We start from the raw sequence: 23,064 nt of genomic DNA, 5'->3' as shown, positions 1-23,064 counted from the left end.
ATAATATGCACATCATTATTCTTTAAATACTTGGCTTATATTGTGTTTTTCTTTGTGAAGGTACATTCGATCACACAACTTGGGAGCTATATCAAAGCTAAATAGGGCATGCAACAACAAGGAAACTTACATGGGGACGTTTAGGAGAGCATAAGGAACATTTGGTGAAAAGATATCCAGAGACCTGTGAGCTCATTGATGGATTGAGCTGAAGATTTGAGCTACAAGATGACTTCAATTCAGCTAGGGAGCTGCACCATCATCATCACCACATAGGACACTTCAAATATGTCCTAAGTCAAATTTTGTGAAATCATACCTTTTCGCGAATGGTTGCCACCTCAAGAGGTACCTTTTCACAAAGAGCTGCCATAATGTTCATCATGTTACAACTCACCTATGGCCAGCTCACCTCCAGCTCATTCACCCTAGAACTATCTCAAACATGAAAGGTTACCTTCCAACAATTGTGACATTTCATGAATGTTGCTGTCCATGAAGAAGTCCTTTCATCAAGGCACACGTTGGAGAAGATATTGCATCAATTGGAGGCCTAAATCATGAAGAGACATGAGATAAATAACAAGACCATTCGACCAGCCCCCACATGCCTAGCACATGCACTAGACTTGGTTGAAACATCACCTAACCATTCGACCAAGGGAGATGTATGTTCATTTCAGCCGAAACATCAAGTCATTTCACGAATAAGTAACCGAACCAACACCAAGGCCAATGAGCATCTCCATTCGTCCAAAGCATTATGCACCTTCAAATAGTCATGTATTTAGACAAATAGACATCTAATTATTCGGTCAACCCTCTCTTTTCCTATAAATTGAGAGGTTGCCATCATTTGTAAGGATCTCATCTCATATATAAAATTACTCTTGTGAGTTAATTTCTCTTCAAAGTTCTTTGTGAACTTTATCGATTAAACAAGTATACTTCATATACTTGTGGCATCATTCATTCCATCCTGATTCCAAAATTCCTAGATTGATATCTAGTGGGTTGAAGACACTGTCACCACCCCTCAAGCAAGTTTGTGAAGACAGGGATTGTGCTCTTTAGCATTTTTTTCATCTTTGGCGTGCTTGAGATAACACACCACTACCATCTCCTTCTCATTATCAACACTATCAACTTTATCATCAAACACTATCAATTCTGTAACTATCAATTCCACAACTATCAATTCCGCAGCCATCTATATCCATTTTCTTTCATTTCATCATTTATCTTATTATTCCATTTATTATTCCAATATTAATCTTATTTCTTTCTTTCTTATGTGCAACCCAAGCTTATAATTCAAAGAAAATAGTACTTGGCAATCCTAGATCGGGACACAATAAGGCTATCTACTCTCTTCTCCTAAAGTGTGTAGATCACCTTACATCAAGCAGTAATCAGAGCATAGTTGGATTAACAACAAAAGTGTCATTGGTGTGAAAAGCAAAAGAAAAAGACTCATTCAACAAAATTAGAGTACAAAAAGAAAAGACAAAAAGAAGAAAAAATTCAGACAAAAAGAAAAGAAAAATAAGAAAAGTCAAAAATAAAGCAAGCCAAGGAAAGTGCTCTACTATTGCAAATACATCAAAGAGGCTTATCTACACTAAGAGAAGATAACCTTATTATTTCTTGAGAAAGGTTGCAATAAGTATTATTTCTTGAATTGTAAGTCACCTCTTCCTTTTTTATACCTTCATTTTCATTGTCTTCAACCATTTCTTTTTTTAATACCTTAAAACCTTTCTTCTACCTTTCCATTTCTTCTATTCCTTTCTACCCTAATCCTATTTGTAGCTGACGCACACAAGTAGAGAATTAACTTGTTTTAATTTTGAGTAAGTTCTTCAAAGGAATTAGCTAGAGAAATTGAGTGGAAAAAGGCAAATTGAGAGAGTGAGATCAGAAGGGGAATTGTTAAAAGCCAAGATATATTCCCGAGAGTAAACACGAGTGTTGAGTGGAGTGATCTTATCTTTTCTTTCGAGTGAAGTTTGTGAGGCCTTGTGAGTGTGCTGGTAAGGTTTTAATTTTTGTTTAATTTTTTACAAACAATGTTTTGTGATTTTTCATCTTTCCAAACCTTGGAGGACGAACAACAAAGAACAAATACATTTCACACTCGTTGCCATGTAAATGGTAAAGTGTTTCTTGTAGCTATTGACAGAGGGAGTTGTACAAACATTGCAAGCAAATACATGGTGAACAAATTGGGGCTTATGACAATTAAACATTCCAGCCTATATGACTTGCAATGGTTGAATGACGAGGAAGAGTTGAAGGTCACTGAACAAGTACTTGTGCCATTCTCACTTGGAAGGTAGAAAGAAGAGATCCTATGTGATGTGGTGCCTATGAATACGAGTCATTTACTTTTGGGGAGGTCATGGTAATTTGACAAACGGGCTGTTTATGATGGCTTTACAAATCGGTATTCATTCTTACACAATGAGAGGAAAATCATCTTAACTCCATTAGCTCATAGCCGAGTAAATGAAGATCAAAACACCTTGAAGAAGAACATTGAAGCAATGAAAGAACAACTTAAAGACAATGCAACTGAAGAATGTTTGGAGAAAAATTCAAATGAACAAAAGCATTTTGAATTTGAACAAAATGTTGGAGTTGAAAAGATGAATAGAGAGGACGTAAAAACCATTGGAAATAAGAGAATTGAAAAGAATGAATTTGGAGGAAAAGAGGAGAGTGAAGAACAATTTTAATCTAACCATACTTCTTCTCCTATTCTCTCTTTTGATTTGTAGGGAAATTCAAGAGATGTATCTTTTCAAGGAGATGATTCAAGAATCATGGCTTTTGAAAAACTAAAAGATGCGACTTTTGAAGAACCAATAGTCATAAATTTTGGTAATTCACAAAACATGTCTCTTGATATTTCAAAGGTTATGCCATTTGAAGTTCCAAAAGAAGCATCACTTGAAGTGCCAAGAGTTGTGTTCGTTGACATTCAAAGTGCATTGCCAATCCTGAAAAGAATTCAGCAACCAAATCCCATTAAACATCCACCCTGGTTTGATATTTCTATTCATCTTGTCAATAGTTTTTCCTTTAAATGTTTTGATTTATTTTGCAGCAATTCGATTCATATCTATGGTATTATCTTATCACTTGGTGATTGCAAGGTCATTCGAGAATTCCTATGGATAAAACGAAAGATCAAGGACGATTATTCTAACCATGAAATTGTAGATTTTTTCTTTGATTTTTTGAATGTTCTAAGTGACATAACTTGTCAAATTGGGAGGCTAGGGAACGTGACCTTCAAAGAGCCAAGAGATGCAAGGAAAAGGGAGACATTTTATCAACCAAAGGATGTGACTTATGAGGATTATAAGGACATTTTCATTCCAAGAGTTATAACCTTTCATGATTCAATGAATACACCTATTGGAGGACCAAGGAACATGACTTTTGGGGACATAATCGTTCAAAGCAACATATCTTGTGATTCAAAAGACATCACTTTTGGCCATCCAAAAGATGCGAACAGGGAGTATACCTCTAACTTTCTAATGATTAATATTTCCCTTACTTATAAAAGTCTTTTTTTTTCAGGACAAGGAGGTTCAAAGTACTTATTCTAGATTCATGACTTTTCACAAGGATCCTTTCATAGATCTTTTCAAAAGGAAATGTCTTGAACAATTTTCTATTGAATGGATACATTTTGAAGTCAAATCAACAACATTTGAACGGAAAGACACTAAGGATAAGGCTGTAAAAAGCTGACCCGACCTGCAAAACTGACTGAAACCGACTCGAGTCAAAACTGTTTTTGACCTGCACTGTGGCGATCCGAAACAGACTCGAGTCGGAACTGATGTTGACCTGAACCCGATTTGGACCTGGAAATTATGGATCCGAACCCGACCTGCATCCGAGCTGAGAACGACCTGAACCCGAATTGAACCGAAAATATGATACCCAAACTGCATCCGACTGATATGAACCCGAACCCGAGATTGACCTGGTAAATAACTGGTATTACCCGACCTGTTTTCAACCTGACCTGTTTTCAACCTCTGTTTTTAACCTGACCTGTAAATAATCTGACTTGTTAATGATCTTATCTGATATTTACCTGACTTATATATTACCATGGACAAAATTATAAGATTTTAATAAAATTATAAGTTTTTAAGTTATGATGTAATTAAAATATTAATATGATTATTTTTTAAATGTTATAATAAAATATTTATTATGATAATTATATTAATAAATAGAACTATTATATAAAATAATTTAATAAAATTAATAAAATTATTTAAATGTAAATTAGATAAAACATTATTAATAATACAAAGGAAAATTAATATAGTTTAATTTATATAAATTATATAGTTTAATTTATATAAAAAATAATATTATATAAAATAACTTGAGCCTCTATATTAGGAAAATAAAGTAAAAACTATAAAGAAAAGGCCCACAACCCATAATCTAACTTCAACAATGTGAATGAAATTGGGAGACTAAATGACTAACTCAAGTTCATTTTGATTTTAGCTTATCTTGTAAGACAGAAAACTATAAGGAATAAGAGATTGAAGACGAAGAAAAATGAAAGATTTGAATGATGATTTATAGTTGGAGAAATGATGAAAAACAGAGAGTACACGCCTTTTAATGCTCACTTTCTATACTACCACATGTAATACAGTAAAAAAAGTAAATGATAGGAATTTTTGGTGTAAAACTTTCATCATATTAGAATTAGATCAAAGAGTTTCCATTGTTCTACCAATTCATATCTATACAAACACATATAACATCGAGTTTACCAATTTTATCCACAAGAAAAGACCTCAAAAATTGATGGTGTAACCTAATCGACAACGAGGTCTCTCATCAATATTCTAATAAGTATCAACTGACGAGAAACTACTGGTCCCCCAACTGAGTCATCTCCTACCCTCATGACAGACTCTTCATCCAATGCAAGAGTTGCTTCTAAAGTTGGAAGCCAGTTGGATTGCTGAAGCCAGTTGGATTGCTGAAGCCAGTGTCTTAATGAAAGCTACCATGGTACTGCAAAACATGTATATATAAAAACATAAAAAAATAGTTTTAACCCACTCAGAAGAAGTACAGAAGGGAGTTGTCTGTGTTGGTATACAAGCCTCGAAGGCATAACAATAGAGTCAGAGAGGAAGCATGAATAGATGATGCAGTATACTTGAAAAAGAATAGTACTAAAGAGTTAAATAGATATAAAGGGCATACCCCATGGACAAGAGTTAATGAGCTATGACTGCCACTTTTATGTGATGATACATAACCATAAACTTGCATGGAGTAAAAATGGTAGAGGATTCTGCGACCAACAAGCTTTTTCAACACCTGTAATATATTCAAACACAAGGCATCAACATTCAACACAAAAAGAGACTGAACTTTGGGGTAAAAATTTACACTGATTGCTGCACAGACCTCAATTGCACGCCTTCCCCTGCATTGAGCTTGACCAGGGTCGATCCTGACATTTTAAAGTCAAACAATAAATTTCGGTAAATGTCAAACAAATTTTTTCATTAAAAATTATACAAGTAGATCTTATTACATTAACCATCATTATTTGGGGTGGGTAGTACCAGTGTTGGGCACTTCATTTTGAGTTGACAACGGTCCTGTAGTTTCAAATACACGAATTTCTCTTCCATGTTTCTCTTTTACAACAGCAAGCTTAGCCTAAAATCAATTCAAGGAAGTAATAAATAAATAAATTGAGTAACAACATCTCGCAATTTGAGTACGACATATCACACAAGTTAAGCAATCTACAATCAAAGTTCTAATGAACAGTTTCAACAAATATAATTGTATAAAGGAAAGCCAAAGTTGTGTCTCTGACACTTATGACAACCATATGACTAATTTAAAACACTGTCCGAGAATGTACTTAAAATGTGCTCTTCTTAAGACCAGGATCACGAAGATTCAAATATGATAAATCTGAGTTCTCTCCATACATCTACTTATCTCTTCTACAAACACCAGAGGAATCACAACACGCGGTGGAAGCTAGACTTTAGTAAGATTCAACAACTTCATATGCACGATATTCCTTATATAGGGGTACTACAGAAAGCCGCTCAAAGATTCAAACAAAGGAGAAGAAATAGTTTTCCCTTTTTTCTAAGTACTTATATTAACTTTTTAACGGAAATTTCACCCAAAAAAAGAACTAAAACGGAAGCTACTGAGCAACTTTCATGGATGAACAAGTATTCTTCAATAAAGATTGCAAAAGAAACCATGATGAAGCTTCATTCCATCAAAATTAAGCTAATAACAGTTATCTTTACTGGAGCTCAACTAGAAATATAATGAACCTAAATTCTCTCCCAAATCATTATGCGGAATACCTAGTGGCATCTAACATTAAGAAAAGGAAACAAACCCAGTTGAATAAACAACAATAAGAACCAGACCCATCACATGAATAAAAAATCAGAGTAAAAACCCGGATCAATCCATCACTTAAAATAAGATTCTGGTCACCATATACAAATATTAAATCAAGAAAATTAAAAGAAAGAGACAAACTTTAGCTGATGCAGCATCCATGGAATCAATATTCGTGAATCTTCTCTGCTTCAAAGGCAGTGGTGAATAACCATCTACAATCATCAGCTGCAGATGAAATTTTTCACTTTTCTTCCCTTCTTGTTTGTCCCTTACTTGTGTAAAAGCTCCTGCTTGGGTTACCTCTAGGAATTACTTTCACGTATTCATTTCAGTTTTCCTTTTATTTTTGTTAGGTTTGTTTATTTGGCGGTAAATGATGTTGATTTTGGTGCCACAGTTGGCAAGGCTTAAGCGGGAGAAAACCCGCTTGTTTTTTAACTTCATTTGATATTGTAATATTGTCTCTTAGTTTTAAATTTATTCAATTTAGTCTAAATTTAATAATTTAATATATTAATTTAAGCTTCATATTTCAACTTTTTTCAATTTAATCCAAATTTAATGTTATGATTTATTAATTTAAGCTTCATATTTAAAATTTGTTCAATTTGATCCTTATATATTTTTTAATTCTTTCAATTAATATATATGTTTATATTAATAAATTAATATATAGTTTATATATACTATATAGTTTATATATACTAATGAACTATATAATATATAGTTTGTATATACCATATACTATATAGGTTATATACTAATGAACTATGTAATATAGTTTATATACTAATGAACTATATATATAGTTATATATACTAATGAATTATATGTATAGTTTATATATACCATATAGTCTATATATATTATATAGTTTATATATACTAATAAACTATATAATGTATAGTTTAGGGTTTAGGGTTTAGGATTTTTATATATAGTTCATATGTAAATTATACTATAGATTTTATATAGTTTATATATAAAATATATAATATATAAATATAAGCTATAGTATATATATATAGGTCATATGTAAACTATATAGTATATAAATATCAACTATAGTATATATATATATATATATAGCTCATATGTAAACTATATAGTTTATATATATAGTTCATATGTAAACTATAGTTCATATGTAAATATTAACTATAGTTTATATGTAAACTATAGTTAGTATATAAACTATATAGTTTATATGTAAACTATAGTTCATATATAAATATCAACCTTAGTGTATATATATTTTTTTATATATAGTTCATATGTAAACTATAGTTCGTATATATAGTATATAAATATAAACTATAGTTTATATAAAAGTATAAAATATAGTATATAAATTATAGTATGTAGTTTATATAAATATAAATATAAATATAAATATAAACCCTAAACATTAAACCCTAAACCCTAAACCATATATATATATATATATATATATATATATATATAAACTAGGGGTGTATTCGGTTCGGTTCGGTTCGGTTTTTTACTAAAAATAGAACCGAACCGAAATAAACGGTTTTTCAATATTTAAACCGAAACCGAATAGTTAAAAAACCGAAAAAACCGAAACCGATTTTATCGGTTCGGTTCGGTTTTTTTAACGGTTCGGGTTTTTCGGTTCGGTTCGGTTCGGTTCGGTTTTTCGGTTTTTCAATGAAAAAATCACTTGAAACTATAAATTTTTTTACAAAAATTGTCTATTCGGTTCAATATGGAACAAATGGGTTCCATATGGAAAACCCGAACCGAACCGAATCAAAAAAAGAAGCCTTTAAACCGAACCGTTTAAAGTCAAACCGAACCGAACCGTTTTACTCGGTTCGTGTCAGTTTTTTGGTTTTCTCGGTTTCGTTGCTCAGCCCTAATATAAACTATATAATTTATATCAATAAACTATATAATTTATACAATATATATTATTTATAATTATACATAATATATAAATATAAACATAAATTGTATAGTTTATATAATTATATATAAACTATGTAGTTTCTACATAGTTCAATAGTTCATATATAAACTATAAAGTATATAGTTTATACTGGTATATATAATTTATACTTTATACATAATATATATATAAATTATATAGTTTATATATATAATACATATACTTTATATTATATATATATATATATATATATATCTATATTAGTTGTTTTAATTTTTTTCTCAACTTATTACTTATTTATATTTATTAATTGGCTCATAACTTTTTAAATGAGTATATTTTAGTACATTTTTGTATTAATTTTAACCTCAAAATTTAAAATTATTTTGATTTGATCCCTTTTGTCTTGTTTAATATATTTAAATTTTTATTTGTAATTTCATATTTGTTCAATTTAGTCCTCCAAATTTTATTTGCACCTGAAATTGACTCATACTTATTACTTATTTATATTTTTAAATTGGCCCATAACTTTTTAAATGGGTATAATTTAGTACTTTTTTGTATTAATTTTAACCTCAAAATTTAAAATTATTTTGATTTGATCCCTTTTGTGTTGTTTAATATATTAAAATTTTTATTTGCAATTTCATATTTGTTCAATTTAGTCCTCCAAATTTTATTTGCATCTGAAATTGACACATACTTATTACTTATTTCTATTTTTAAATTGGCCCATAACTTTTTAAATGGGTATAATTTAGTACTTTTTTGTATTAATTTCAACATCACAATTTAAAATTATTTAGATTTGATCCCATCAATGTGTGTTGTTTAATTTATTTAAATTTTTATTTGTAATTTCATATTTGTTCAATTTAGTCCTCCAAATTTTATTTGCATATGAAATTAATCCATACTTATTACTTAATTCAATTTTTTTAATTAGCCCATAACTTTTTAAATGGGTATAATTTAGTTTTTTTGTATTAATTTCAACCTCACAATTTAAAATAATTTCGATTTGATCCCTCATCAATGTGTGTTGTTTAATTTATTTAAATTTTTATTTGTAATTTCATATTTGTTCAATTTAATTCTTAAATTTGTATCTTTCATAAAATTGAACCATGATTATTTATATTCTTAGTAATTTATTCTAAATCATATACAATTACAAATTGCAATTTAACGTTCGAGAAAGACGAAAATAATTAATCCAAAAATAAAAATTAACCCGATTTGAACTCAATCTGTATCTGATAGAGATCCGACCTGAATTTTATCTGCCAATGATGTGACCCGATCTGAACGAGATCTGCCTGAAGTCAATCCGAACCTGAATTAACCTGCTTTTTAACTACTTCGGACCTGAACTATTTTGAACTGAACTGGTAACGATCTGAACTGAAAATGACCTGAACTGAACCCGATCTGGATCTGATGTCAAATCAACCTGAAAATAACCCGAACTGATTTGACCTGACCTGAACCCGATCTGGATCTGGTGTCAAATTTACCTGACTTAACCTGTATCCGATTTTATCATACCTACTAGGATCCGACTGAAACCTGAACGATTACCCGATTTTACACCCCTAACTAAGGAGAAGTCACCTTAAGATTTGAGGACAAATCGCCTAAAAGAAGGGTAGGATGATGTGATCATGTCTAGCACCAACTTTCTTCATGACACACTCACATCATTGAAGATTCATCAAGCTCAATCTAAGGGAGTTCTACCTTACTTTATATTATATTTACTCATTTATGTTGGAACATCCTCCATACCGGAATAGTGATCAAATTGTGAAATTCTAAAATTCAGTGACCAAATTGGATAAATTGAAAAGTTTAAAGAATTAATTGAAATGTTTTGTGTATGATTAATTAACAAAGACGGAGAAACATAAGGGGTAAATGAGTCTTTTAATAGAGGAAATAATTAAATATTAGATGAGGATATTTAAACCCACGTGGAAGGCAAATGAAGAGAACAAAAGTTTCCAGATTTCTCTTCTTCTTCACTTCTTCTTCTCCATCGACAGACCAAGCTAAAGGTGAGTTTTCTTGTTGATTAAATTCTTGATGAATTTAAGGTTGCTTATTGATCCTTAGATGATAACTAAGCTTAAGGAAAGCTTAGATTATCTTAAAACCATAAGATGAGGAGTATATGAAGAATTAAAGAAATTAAGTAGAAAAGTGAAATCTTGGATTAGAGTTCATAATAAGAATTAGAAGTGGGTTTTGACTTGTCATAAAGCTAACTAAAAAGTATGAGGTGTTAGAATTCAAATTAGAACATGTTGGAATTTGGGTTAGATTCTTAAATTCTATATGGAGAATTGGATTTCTAAGTTTTAGATGTATGAAATGGATAATAATTAGTTTAAGTAAGAGTATGCAAGTTAGGGATATAAAAAGAGGGGATATATAAAGTGTTAAGAAGATTAAGAAGAGATTTTAGTGCTTAAAAGACATTTCTGGGCAATATGCATCGATGCACATTCAATGTGCACCGATGCATCAAGGATAAATCCCATAAATTGTTTAAGGTGTACCGATGCACATGAAGTGCATCGATGCACTCTTTTAAAATACAAACATCGAATGCCATAGATGCATCGATGCATAAGGAGTGCATCGATGCACCCCATTAAATACAAACATCGAATATGATTTATGCATCGATGCATGTGTAGTGCATCGATGCATACCTCCATTAAAAGATGAAAATGACTTTTCTTTTAGCCTAGAAATGATAGTTTATATATACTAATTATACTGATAAGTATCAATGAATTACTATGTAGATATCGAGCCAAACGAGTTCTGGAACAATCGACAAGTAGGATTGATCGAGGAAAAGACAAAGAAATCTAGGTGAGTGCATATGCATAGCATGAATATGTATTCTATTCAGTTCTAGACTTGTGATAAGTCTAGATTCAATATTTTGATACGTGATCGCATTTCATATTATGATACAGGAGATGAATTCATACCATATGCATTATGTGACATGAATATGCAAGAAAAAGTTATATATGTCTATGTGATAAAGGTATGAAAATAATATGTCTACGTGATACAAATTATGTGAATTGTGAAAGCCCATGTTATATAGATGAGAACTATAGGTATAGTTGGCATGCCAAGGGTAGAGGGTCTACGGTCATTCGGGATATATATATATATTCTTTGGAACATGTGTGAAGTCTGTGAGACACATACTTGATCCTAGTATATGTATATGATTCTTAAGGAATGATATATGGTCCTTATGGACATTATTATATGGAACTACGGTGTTATTCTACGCGGAACTCCGGTGCAATTCTACGTGGCATACGAGCTGTGGTGATAGCATAGTGCACAACCTCACAATGCTCGCATACCTAAGGTTCTCAGTATGGTACCATGGGCTAATGAACTTAATAAGGTGAACTTATGAATGTGAATTTGATAAGTATATGTGTAAGAAATATGGTTATGGTTATTGCATTGCTTACATACATCTTATCATTGCAACCCATCTCATTTTGACAATTCCTTTATATTTTATTGTTATTATTATATTACCTCACTAAGTCGATGACTTAGCGTGTGAGTGTTTCACACGTAGGATCCGATAAAGTAGATTATCGAGGTTAAGCAGCTGGACAACATTACTCCTGCAACTATCTGATCAGAAGCAACTTAATCAGTAGGTCATTTTGTTATGTAAATGGATGTTGGCATGTAACTAAAGGGTTAAGTTGTGTATGCTTTGAGTAGTTTGATAAACTTGTATTAATATATGTATATTATTGTATTTTAATAAAATAAGTTTGAATGTTTTATCGGTTTTTTTAAGTATTGTTTTGTTTAGTCAATGTGACATCCTGAACTCGTATCCGGGTCGGATATGAGTTGAGGGTGTTATATTTAATGGTATCAGAGCTATGGTTTAGCCGATTCTAGGCATAAACCAGAGTCTATAGAGTCTTTAAATGGAATACATGCCAACAAATAGTGAGAACTTTTGATCTGGTATAGTATGAGTATGTTGTTTTGCTAATAGAACAATGTGTTTATTTTATTAGATGTCCGGACATAGTAGCTCCCGAAGTGAAGCGGGAAAAGATAGGCCTGCTGAAAGCAGTAATTCACCTGCCCTGGCCAAGCAAGGTTAAGGACAGGCATCTCAGGGAGTGCCTGTACAAGATCAATATACTTTCTTCAGGACGTTGGATGCTATTCTGACGCGTCTTCAACCTCCTGCTCCACCAAATCAAAGGATGAATGTCGCAAAAGAGTTGAGAGGTTTAGGAGCTCCTGAATATAAGGGAGAAGCCGAGGAAGGTTCGGTTGCGGCGGATCTTTGGTTAAATGATTTGAAAATCATATTGGATGGTATTCACTGTTCTGAAGTGGAGAAGTTAGATGGAGTTGTCTCGTTGCTGAGGGGTCAGGCGAGGATATGGTGGACGAACCTCACCATAAAGATGTCCAGTGACCAGTTGACTTGGTCTTTGTTCTTAGATGAATTTAAAAACAAGTACATTGGAGATCAATTTATTCAGCATATGAAGCAGGAGTTTTTGAATTTGAAACAGATGAATCACTCTGTATATGAGTATGAATCTGAGTTCAACAAGCTGAGCAGGTTTGCATCTGATCTTGTGCCTACTGAAAAAGAGGCTTGTGAATGGTTTGTGGAGGGCTTACACCCTAGATTGAAAGAGATACTGATAGTATTGAATTTTTCCTCGTTCTAAGAGGTGATCAATCGTGCCAAGGCTCTTGAAAGAGCTCAGAATGAGAGATTCAAGGATTTTAGAGTTCAGACATCAAAGAGGACAAGTGCTTCTTCTAGCTCAGCACCATCAAAAAGAGGAAGAGACTCAGGATTTTGATCACAAGCTAGATCAGAATCAGTTGCATCATCTGCTAGGGGAATAAGTCAGGAAAGACCTAGACAGACGCAGTCAGTGGGATCTGGTGTTGGGAGATCTACTCCGAGTCAAGCGAGACAGTGTCAGCACTGTGGGAAAAACCATTCTGGGGCTTTTCGGATGGCTACTGGGACTTGTTTTCGATGCGGAGATGCCAGACATTTTATTCGGGATTGTCCATTTATGGTTGGTGAGCCTGCACCATCTGAAAGAGTTGGTTTTGCCTCACAAAGAGGACGAGGAAGAGGCAGAGGTAGGAACCAGTTTGAATCCTCTGCTCAACCTGAAGTTCGGTCAACCGCACGGGTGTACAATCTACAGACAAGTGAAGATCGTGATGACCCTGATATTATAGCAGGTACTTTTTAGCTGTACGATAAATTAGTATTGATACTGATTGATCCAGGCTCTAATTATTCTTACATTACGAGTAAGTTAGTAAAGGAATTGAGGATTCCCTTAGAAGCTACGAGTAATGAGATTATAGTAACTAATCCTTTAGGCCATAGTGCTCGGGTGAACAAAGTCTGTAAGGGGTGTCCTTTGACGAGTTTGAAGTGATTCTGGAATGGATTGGTTGTTCCGTTACTATGGAGATGTTAATTGCAGATCGAAAAAGGTACCCTGAAAAGTCCAGGAGGAACAAAGATAAGTGTGAGTAGTGAAAGGTTTAACCCTTTAGCAAATGTAATATCAGTAATGTCAGCTAAGAAGCTGTTGCTACAGGGATGTCAAGGATTTCTTGCAAATGTGATAGATTCAAGAGCTAAAGAAAAAAGATTGAATGAGATTTTAATAGTTCGAGAATTCCCTGATGTTTTCCCGGCTGAGTTGCCAGGATTACCTCCAGATAGAGAGGTAGAATTTCAAATTGAAGTAATGCCAGGAACCGCTCCAATTGCAATGACACCTTATTGGATGACTCCGAAAGAATTGCAAGAGTTAAAGAATTAATTGCAAGAGTTGTTAGAAAAGGGATTTATTCGACCAAGTGTGTCACCTTGGGGAGCTCCGGTGTTATTTGTTAAGAAGAATGATGGATCAATGCGTCTCTGTATTGATTATCGATAACTTAATAAGGTGACCATCAAGAACAAGTATCCCCTTCCGTGCATTGATGACTTGTTTGATCAACTAAAAAGAGATTCGATATTTTTGAAGATCGATATGCGTTCGGGTTATCATCAATTGAAGATTCAGGAGAAAGATACTCCGAAGATGGCTTTCAGAACGAGATATGATCATTATGAATTCATTGTAATGCCATTCGGAGTAACGAATGCACCTGCTGCTTTCATGGATCTTATGAACAGGATTTTTCAGCTCTATTTGGACCAGTTTTTTGTTGTCTTTATTGATGACATACTGGTGTACTCGAAATCCATTGAAGAGCACAGCACACATCTGAGGCTAGTTTTGCAAATTCTCAGGGATAAGAAGCTTTATGCTAAATTGTCCAAATAAGAGTTTTGGTTAAATAAAGTAATTTTCTTGGGGCATGTGATCTCGGCAGATGGGATTAGAGTGGACCCTCAGAAGGTTAAAGCTATAATGGACTAGGAAGTTCCAAAGAATGTATCTGAAGTGCGGAGTTTCATTGGACTTGCCAGTTATTATCGAAGATTCGTTAAGAATTTTTCGATGATAGTGCTGCCTTTAACGAAGATGATGAGAAAGAATGTATCATTTGTTTGGACTTTTGAATGTCAAGAAAGTTTTGAAGCTTTAAAGAAAATTCTGACAGAAACTCCTATATTGGTTCAACCGGAATCTGGCAAGAATTTTTTAGTAAACAGTGACGCTTCTAATAACGGGTTGGGGTGTGTATTAATGCAAGAAGGGAAGGTGGTAGCATATGCATTGAGGTAGTTGAAACCACATGAAAAGAATTACCCCACCCATGATTTAGAAATGGCTGCAGTAGTGTTCGCCCTCAAGATTTGGTGTCATTATCTGTATGGAGAACGATGTTATTTGTATACGGATCATAAGAGCTTGAAATATCTGATGACTCAAAAAGAGCTTAATTTGATACAAAGGAGATGGGTGGAGTTTTTGAGAGATTATGATGTGATAATTGACTATCATCCCGGAAAGGCCAACTTGGTAGCAGATGTCTTAAGCAGGAAAACGTTTGCAGCATTACGAGCTATGGATGCAAGATTATCTTTAACTGGAGACGGTGGTCTTTGTGCAGAGTTAAAACTTAAACCAGCATGGTTGAAATGAATAGGAGAATTGCAAAGTAAAGATGGAACATGTTTGAAAAGAATTGAGCAAGTAAAGAGCAAAGAGATTAAAGACTTTGAGGTTAAGTCAGATGGAAATATGTATTGTAAAGGAAGAATTGTGATACCCAACAATTAAGACTTGAAGAAAGAAATATTAACAGAGGCTCATTGTAGTCCATTAAATATGCACCCTGGGGGAACCAATATGTATATGGATTTGAAGGATCGATTTTGGTGGCCAGGGATGAAACGAAGCATCATCGAATTTGTGTCTAAGTGTTTGATATGTCAACAAGTCAAAGATGAGCATCAAGTTCCGTCAGGATTATTGCAACTGCTTTACATTCCTCAATGGAAATGGGAAAATGTTATGATGGATTTTGTTTCGAGGTTACCCTTGACTCTGAACAAAAGAGAATCAATCTGGGTAATTGTTGATCGATTGACTAAGTCAGCACATTTCCTTCCAGTTAGAACAGATTTCTCTATGGAAAAGTACGATGAGCTGTATATTAGAGAAATTATTAGATTGCATGGAGTGCCTGTTTTCATAGTCTCTGATCGAGACCCTCGATTCACTTCTAGATTCTGGAAATCTTTGCATGGAGCCTTGGGAACTCGTTTAAACTTTAGTACGGCTTTTCATCCTCAGACTGACGGGAAATTAGAGAGAACTATTCAGATATTAGAAGATATATTGAGAGCATGCGTAATGGAATTCAAAGGATCATGGGAAAAGTATTTACCGCTGGCAGAGTTCACTTACAACAATAGTTATCAGTCCAGTATAAAGATGGCCCCATATGAGGCATTATATGGGAGGAAATGTCGTACTCCATTAAATTGGTATGAACTCAAAGATCGAAGTGTTCTTGGTCCGAATTTAATTCAAGATGTAGAAAAGAAAGTTCGAGAAATTCAGCATAACCTCTAAGTAGCCTCTGATCGGCAAAAGTCCTATTCTGATCTTAAAAGAAAAGAGATTGAATTTAAGGTTGGAGATAAAGTTTTCCTTAAAGTATCTCCCTGGAAGAAAGTATTACGTTTTGGTCGGAAAGGAAAGTTATGTCCTAGATTCATTGGGCTATATGAAGTTGTTAAGAGGATAGGACCCGTGGCATATCAGTTATCCTTGCCACCGGAAATGGAGAAGATCCATAACGTCTTCCATGTGTCCATGTTAAGAAGATATAGTTCTGATCCCTCTCACATCGTTGCACCAGAACAAGTAGAAGACCAATCGGATCTGACATTTAAAGAAGAACCAATGAGAATATTGGCTTATGAAGTCAAACAGTTAAGGAGTAAGACAGTTCCGTTGGTCAAGGTTCTTTGGAGAAATCACAAGGTAGAAGAAGCCACGTGGGAACGTGAAGATATGCGACTTTAATATCCCCATTTATTCGTACAATAAAAATTCGAGGATGAATTTTCTTAAGGGAGGGAGATTTGTAACATCCTCCATACCGGGTTAGTGATCAAATTGTGAAATTCTAAAATTCAGTGACCAAATTGGATAAATTGAAAAGTTTAAAGAATTAATTGAAATGTTTTGTGTAGGATTAATTAACAAAGAATGAGAAACTTAAGGGGTAAATGAGTCTTTTAATAGAGGAAATAATTAAATATTAGATGAGGATATTTAAATCCACGTGGAAGGCAAATTAAGAGAATAAAAGTTTCCAGATTTCTCTTCTTCTTCACTTCTTCTCCATCGAGAGACCAAGCTAAAGGTGAGTTTCTTGTTGATAAATTCTTGATGAATTAAGGTTGCTTATTGATCCTTAGATGAAACTAAGCTTAAGGAAAGCTTAGATTATCTTAAAACCATAAGATGAGGATATATGAAGATTAAAGAAAGGAGTAGAAAAGTGAAATCTTGGATTAGAGTTTATAATAGAATAGAAGTGGGTTTTGACTTGTCATAAAGCTAACTAGAAGTATGAGGTGTTAGAATTTAAATTAAACATATTGGAATTGGGTTAGATTCTTAATTTTATATGGAGAATTGGATTTCTAAGTTTTAGAGGTATGAAATGGATAAATAGTTTAAGTAAGAGTATGCAAGTTAGGGATATAAAAAGAGGGGGTATATAAAGTGTTGAGAAGATTAAGAGAGATTTTAGTGCTTAAAAGACATTTCTAGGCATATGCATCGATGCACATTCAATGTGCACCGATGCATTAAGGATAAATCCCAGAAATTGTTTAAGGTGTACCAATGCACATGAAGTGCATCGATGCACTCTTTTAAAATACAAACATCGAATGCCATAGATGCATCGATGCATAAGGAGTGCATCGATGCACCCCATTAAATACAAACACGAATATGATTTATGCATCGATGCATGGTGTAGTGCATCGATGCACCTCCATTAAAGATGAAATGACTTTTCTTTTAGCCTAAGAAATGATAGTTTAGAATATACTAATTAGTATACTGATAAGTATCAATTAATTACTATGTAGATATCGAGCCTAAACGAGTTCTGGAACAATCGACAAGTAGGATTGATCGAGGAAAAGACAAAGAAATCTAGGTGAGTGCATATGCATAGCATGAATATGTATTCTATTCAGTTCTAGACTTGTGATAGTCTAGATTCAATATTTTGATACATGATCGCATTTCATATTATGATACAGGACATGAATTCATACATATTATGTGACATGAATATGCAAGAAAAAGTTATATATGTCTATGTGATAAAGGTATGAAAATAATATGTCTACATGATACAAATTATGTGAATTGTGAAAGCCCATGTTATGTAGATGAGAATTATAGGTATAGTTGGCATGCCAAGGGAGAGGGTCTACGCGGTCCTTCGGAATATATATATATTTTTTGGAACATGTGTGAAGTCTTGTGAGACACATACTGATCCCTAGTATATGTATGATTCTTAAGGAATGATATGTGGTCCTTATGGACATTATTATATGGCACTACGGTCAATTCTACGCGACACTCTGGTGCAATTCTACGTGGCACTTCAGTGCAATTATACGAGCTGTGGTGACAACATAGTGCACAACCTCACAATACTCGCATACCTTAGGTTCTCAGTATGGTACCATGGGCTAATGAACTTAATAAGGTGAACTTATGAATGTGAATTTGATAAGTATATAGTAAGAAACATGGTTATGGTTATTGCATTGCTTACATACATCTTATCATTGCAACCCATCTCATTTTGACAATTCCTTTATATTTTATGTTATTTATTGTCTCAATAAGTCGATGACTTAGCGTTTGAGTGTTCACGTAGGATCCGATAAAGTAGATGATCGAGTAAGCAGCTGGACAACATTACTCCTGCAACTATCATATCAGAAGCAACTTAATCAGTAGGTCATTTTGTTATGTAAATGGATGTGGCATGTGACTAAAGGGTTAAGTTGTGTATGCTCTGAGTAGTTTGATAACTTGTATTAATATGTATATTATTGTATTTTATAAAATAAGTTTGAAGTTTTATCAGTTTTTTAAGTATTGTTTTGTTTAGTCATGTGACATCCTGAACTCGTATCCGTGTCGGTATGAGGGGGTGTTGCATATGCACTATATATTACTATGAGCATACATTGGCATAATAGACTATACTTGAATTATCATAACTTGTGCATTCATATGTCATTTGGTTTGCATCATTGATGAAATTCAAGCATATATCTATAGCTATAATAATATTCATTCATTATCATATGATGCTGAGTTTTATTATAACTTATAGTCCACATCTTTATAATATGCACATCATTATTCTTTAAATACTTAGCTTATTGTTTTTCTTTATTAAAGTACATTCGACCACTCAACTTGGGAGCTATATCAAGCTAAATGGAGTATGCAACAGCAAGGACTTACATGGGGACGTTTAGGAGAGCTAAGGAACATTTGGTGAAAGATATCCAGAGACCCGTGAGCTCATAGCTGGATTGAGCTAAAGATTTGAGCTACAGATGACTTCAATTCAGCTGGGGAGCTGCACCATCATCATCACCACTAAACACTTCAAATTGTTCTAAGTCAATTGAAATTGTACCTTTTCGCGAATGGTTACCACCTCAAGAGGTACCTTTTCATAAGGAGTTGCCATAATGTTCATCATGTTACAACTCACCTATAGCTAGCTCACCTCTGGCTCATTCACCCTAGAACTAGCTCAAACATGAAAGGTTATCTTCCAACAATTATGACCTTTAATGAATGTTGATGTCCATGAAGAAGTCCTTTCATCAAGGCTTACGTTGGAGAAGAGATTGCATCCATTGAAGGCCTAAATCATGAAGAGACATGAGATAAACAACAAGACCATTCGACCAGTCCCCACATGCCTAGCACATGCACTAGACTTGGTTGAAACATCACCTAACCATTCGACCAGGGAGATGTATTCATTTCAGCCGAAACATCAAGTCATTTCATGATGAGTAGCCAAACCAATACCAAGGCTAATGAGCATCTCCATTCGTCCAAAGCATCATGCACCTTCAAATAATCATGTATTTAGACAAATAGACATCTAATTATTCGGCCAGCCCTCTCATTTCCTATAAATTGAGAGGTTGCCATCATTTGTAAGGATATCATATCATATATAAAAATTACTCTTGTGAGTTAATTTCTCTTCAAAGTTCTTTGTGAACTTTATCGATTAAACAAGTATACTTCCTATACTTGTGGCGTCATTCCTTCCATCCCGATTCCAAAATTCCTAGATTGATATCTAGTGGTTGAAGACACTATCACCACCCCTCAAGCAAGTTGTGAAGACCGGGATTGTGCTCTTAGCATTTTTTCATCTTTGGCGTGCTTGAGATACAACACCACCATCTCCTTCTCATCATCACACCATCAACTTCATCATCAAACACCATCAATTCCGCAACCATCTCTATCCCTTTTCTTCATTTCATCATTTATCTTATTATTACATTTATTATTCCAATATTAATCTTATTTCTTTCTTATTTGCAGCCCAAGCTTATAGTTCAAGGACATCAGTACTTGTCAATCCTAGATCGGACACAATAAGGCTATCTACTCTCTTATCCCAAAGTGTGTAGATCACCTTATCACTTTTTAACCTTGACCAATGTTTTGTATTTGGCTTAAGGTATTTTGGTAAAATAACAGAAACAAAAAGACTTACGGTTGAAATGCAGGGTTTTTTACTATGCCTGGTGTTCAATAACTAATCTAGTATCATTGCAAACCGGTACCTTATTGCAACTAAATACACCATCCCTCTTCAACTAACCATATCAAAATGCTATAAACTATAGACAAAAGCTAGTACAAATCCAGTTACTAGGTCAAAAATGACGTACTCAGATTTGAGTATGAATGTATGATATTTCAGTTTGTTTCAACATTTTTCCATGTAACTGAAGGGTCCATGGAGAGTCAGATCCATATGCACATGTCCGTTTATGTGTTAACACGGGAGTCAAATATGGATGGCTTCAAGAACAATGTAGAGTCGGAAAAACATATATAAAGGATAAAGGAAGAATATTAATGTATTTAAATGGAAATCAGAAGAAAAAAGTACAAAGTTGATATAAACCAACCATCTTCTACATTAACAACGACTGATGTATTGGAGTTAGAACTGCAACTGAACATATCTTGGACTCAGATATGATTGGTGGGCATGGATATTGTTTGCACAAGTCAGTTCTTTCCAAGATTTTCATATACTTGGGAGGCCTTTGGAGGTTCATATCCCACCCATGTCTGGATATCATCAGAGACAGTGCCAGACATACTTCAAGAAAAATTAAAGATGAAGCAACATAGAGTGCACTTGCTACGTGTTTTATGCTCAGTTCACTATGGTGTTAGTGCAAGCTTCACATTGTTTTTCATGGGTCCTAAATCTTCATAAGAGAAATAAACAGAGAAGGCAATAGAAACAAGATAAATTGCGTACCAAATGCTCGTCTTTTGTGATATGAACATATAAGAAGCCAACTGTGTAGTTGTAGACATGGCAATGAAATCCACAGAATCCAGATCACTTTCAGAAAAGGTCATATGTAACAAGTTTGGTTGATTTAGGACTTCCATGTTTCCTGCACTGTTAGAACCTCCCAGGGATGCATCGGTTGAAGAACATGTCGCCAATGCATGCCATCTACATGCAAATGATGCAATTTCTTGAGCTCTATGAGAATTCTTGTGGCTGCATGCAAGCAAAGAATGATCCCAACACCTAAACATCGAGGATCTAGGAAAAGGCAAGAAAAAGAACAAACAACAACAATTAGAACTCAAAAGTATTAAATGGTTAAACTCTGGAGAAACTATGCCAGGAGGATTGGTTAAGCTTACGGATGAACGATTAAACTATACAGAAATAAGTATCCAACTTACTGCAAAATCGCCACCATTTATGAAGTTAACTGTTCTACCAGATATTGTTGTCTGGAGAAGATTCACAAGTTGGCTAACCGACACTATAAAGAAGAAACATCTGGAACCTATGGCTTCTTGGAGAGACGATACCGTAGTCGAATGTTCCCCTATAATACTACAACATCAGATTCTCTTTCTAAGAGCTTTGTATAATCATCAAAGTGAATAACTTGCATGTTGCAGAATAAATGAAACAAGATGCTGGCGGATAGACTAATCGTACAAACATAAGTCTAGGACAAAATCAAAGCAACCAAAATAGCAACAGATATCCACCATGAATCTCGTTGCTCATATAAACTTCGAATGACCACACGCGCCATCTTCAAATAAAGCAAGGAAGCAACCACCATACCATCAGGCGCGTAGAAGCCTATACAAAGTACTAAACAAATCAAAAACAGAACTAAACAAGGAAAATATTCAAGTGCGTCTTAATTTAATTTTATCACCAAATTTGCTAGTGCCAAACTATTGGAAATTCATACTGTGTTGTTATAGTTCTTAATTATGATTGGCACATATTTGTATCCAGACGGTAATGGGGTCAGAGGGGGACCTGCGCCCCCAGCCCCACACCACCCCAAATGAAAATTAGAATTTAGCCCCTCGAATTTTTTAAAATTTCAATCTGGTCCCTTCAAAATTGTTAAAGTTCTCATTATCGGTAATTTGCAAATCTATAAACAAGCAAAGGTCAAATAGGAAATCATTTACAAGCAAGGATTAATCATAAGCTTTCTATTTTCGTATCCGTGATTGATTGATTGATCCAACGACATGAATCCATAGTATATTAAGATCAAAACATTGAATGCGCTAATCCTGATTTCGCGTTGGTAAATCAAACTAATCAATTTTAACACACAGTTTTAAATAAACGAGGGAACTTACCGAAATCTGCTTAACATAAAGGTTGGAAAAACGAGCCATTTGGCTGCAGTATTGATCAAAGAACAAAAACCTCCGAAGACCGTACTTTCTGAGATTAACGAAATGCAAAACAAGGAAACGGCCGCCATGCAAGCCTGAGAAGCCACAACATCCATCCCGAATCCTTAATCTGGTACGTCTCGCAACCATCGCACTTGGAAATTT

The 23,064-nt window shown here is 34.0% G+C and overlaps 1 long non-coding RNA gene across 1 annotated transcript; it reads right to left on the bottom strand.

Annotated features, from left to right (window-relative positions):
- Positions 1–17: 17 nt before the first annotated feature.
- On the bottom strand, positions 18–22,783 carry LOC120139091. The gene is made up of 3 exons (XR_005517591.1): positions 22,655–22,783; positions 13,791–13,795; positions 18–34 (listed from the first exon to the last, which is right to left on the bottom strand). It is a non-coding gene; the product is annotated as an uncharacterized LOC120139091 (long non-coding RNA).
- Positions 22,784–23,064: the final 281 nt, after the last annotated feature.

Source organism: Hibiscus syriacus, unplaced genomic scaffold (assembly GCF_006381635.1).
Source record: "Hibiscus syriacus cultivar Baekdansim isolate YM2019G1 unplaced genomic scaffold, ASM638163v2 tig00002237_pilon, whole genome shotgun sequence".
Classification (NCBI taxonomy): Eukaryota; Viridiplantae; Streptophyta; class Magnoliopsida; order Malvales; family Malvaceae; genus Hibiscus; species Hibiscus syriacus.
The sequence above is the reverse complement of the archived record's forward strand: the minus strand, read 5'-3'. Positions and strand labels throughout refer to the sequence as shown.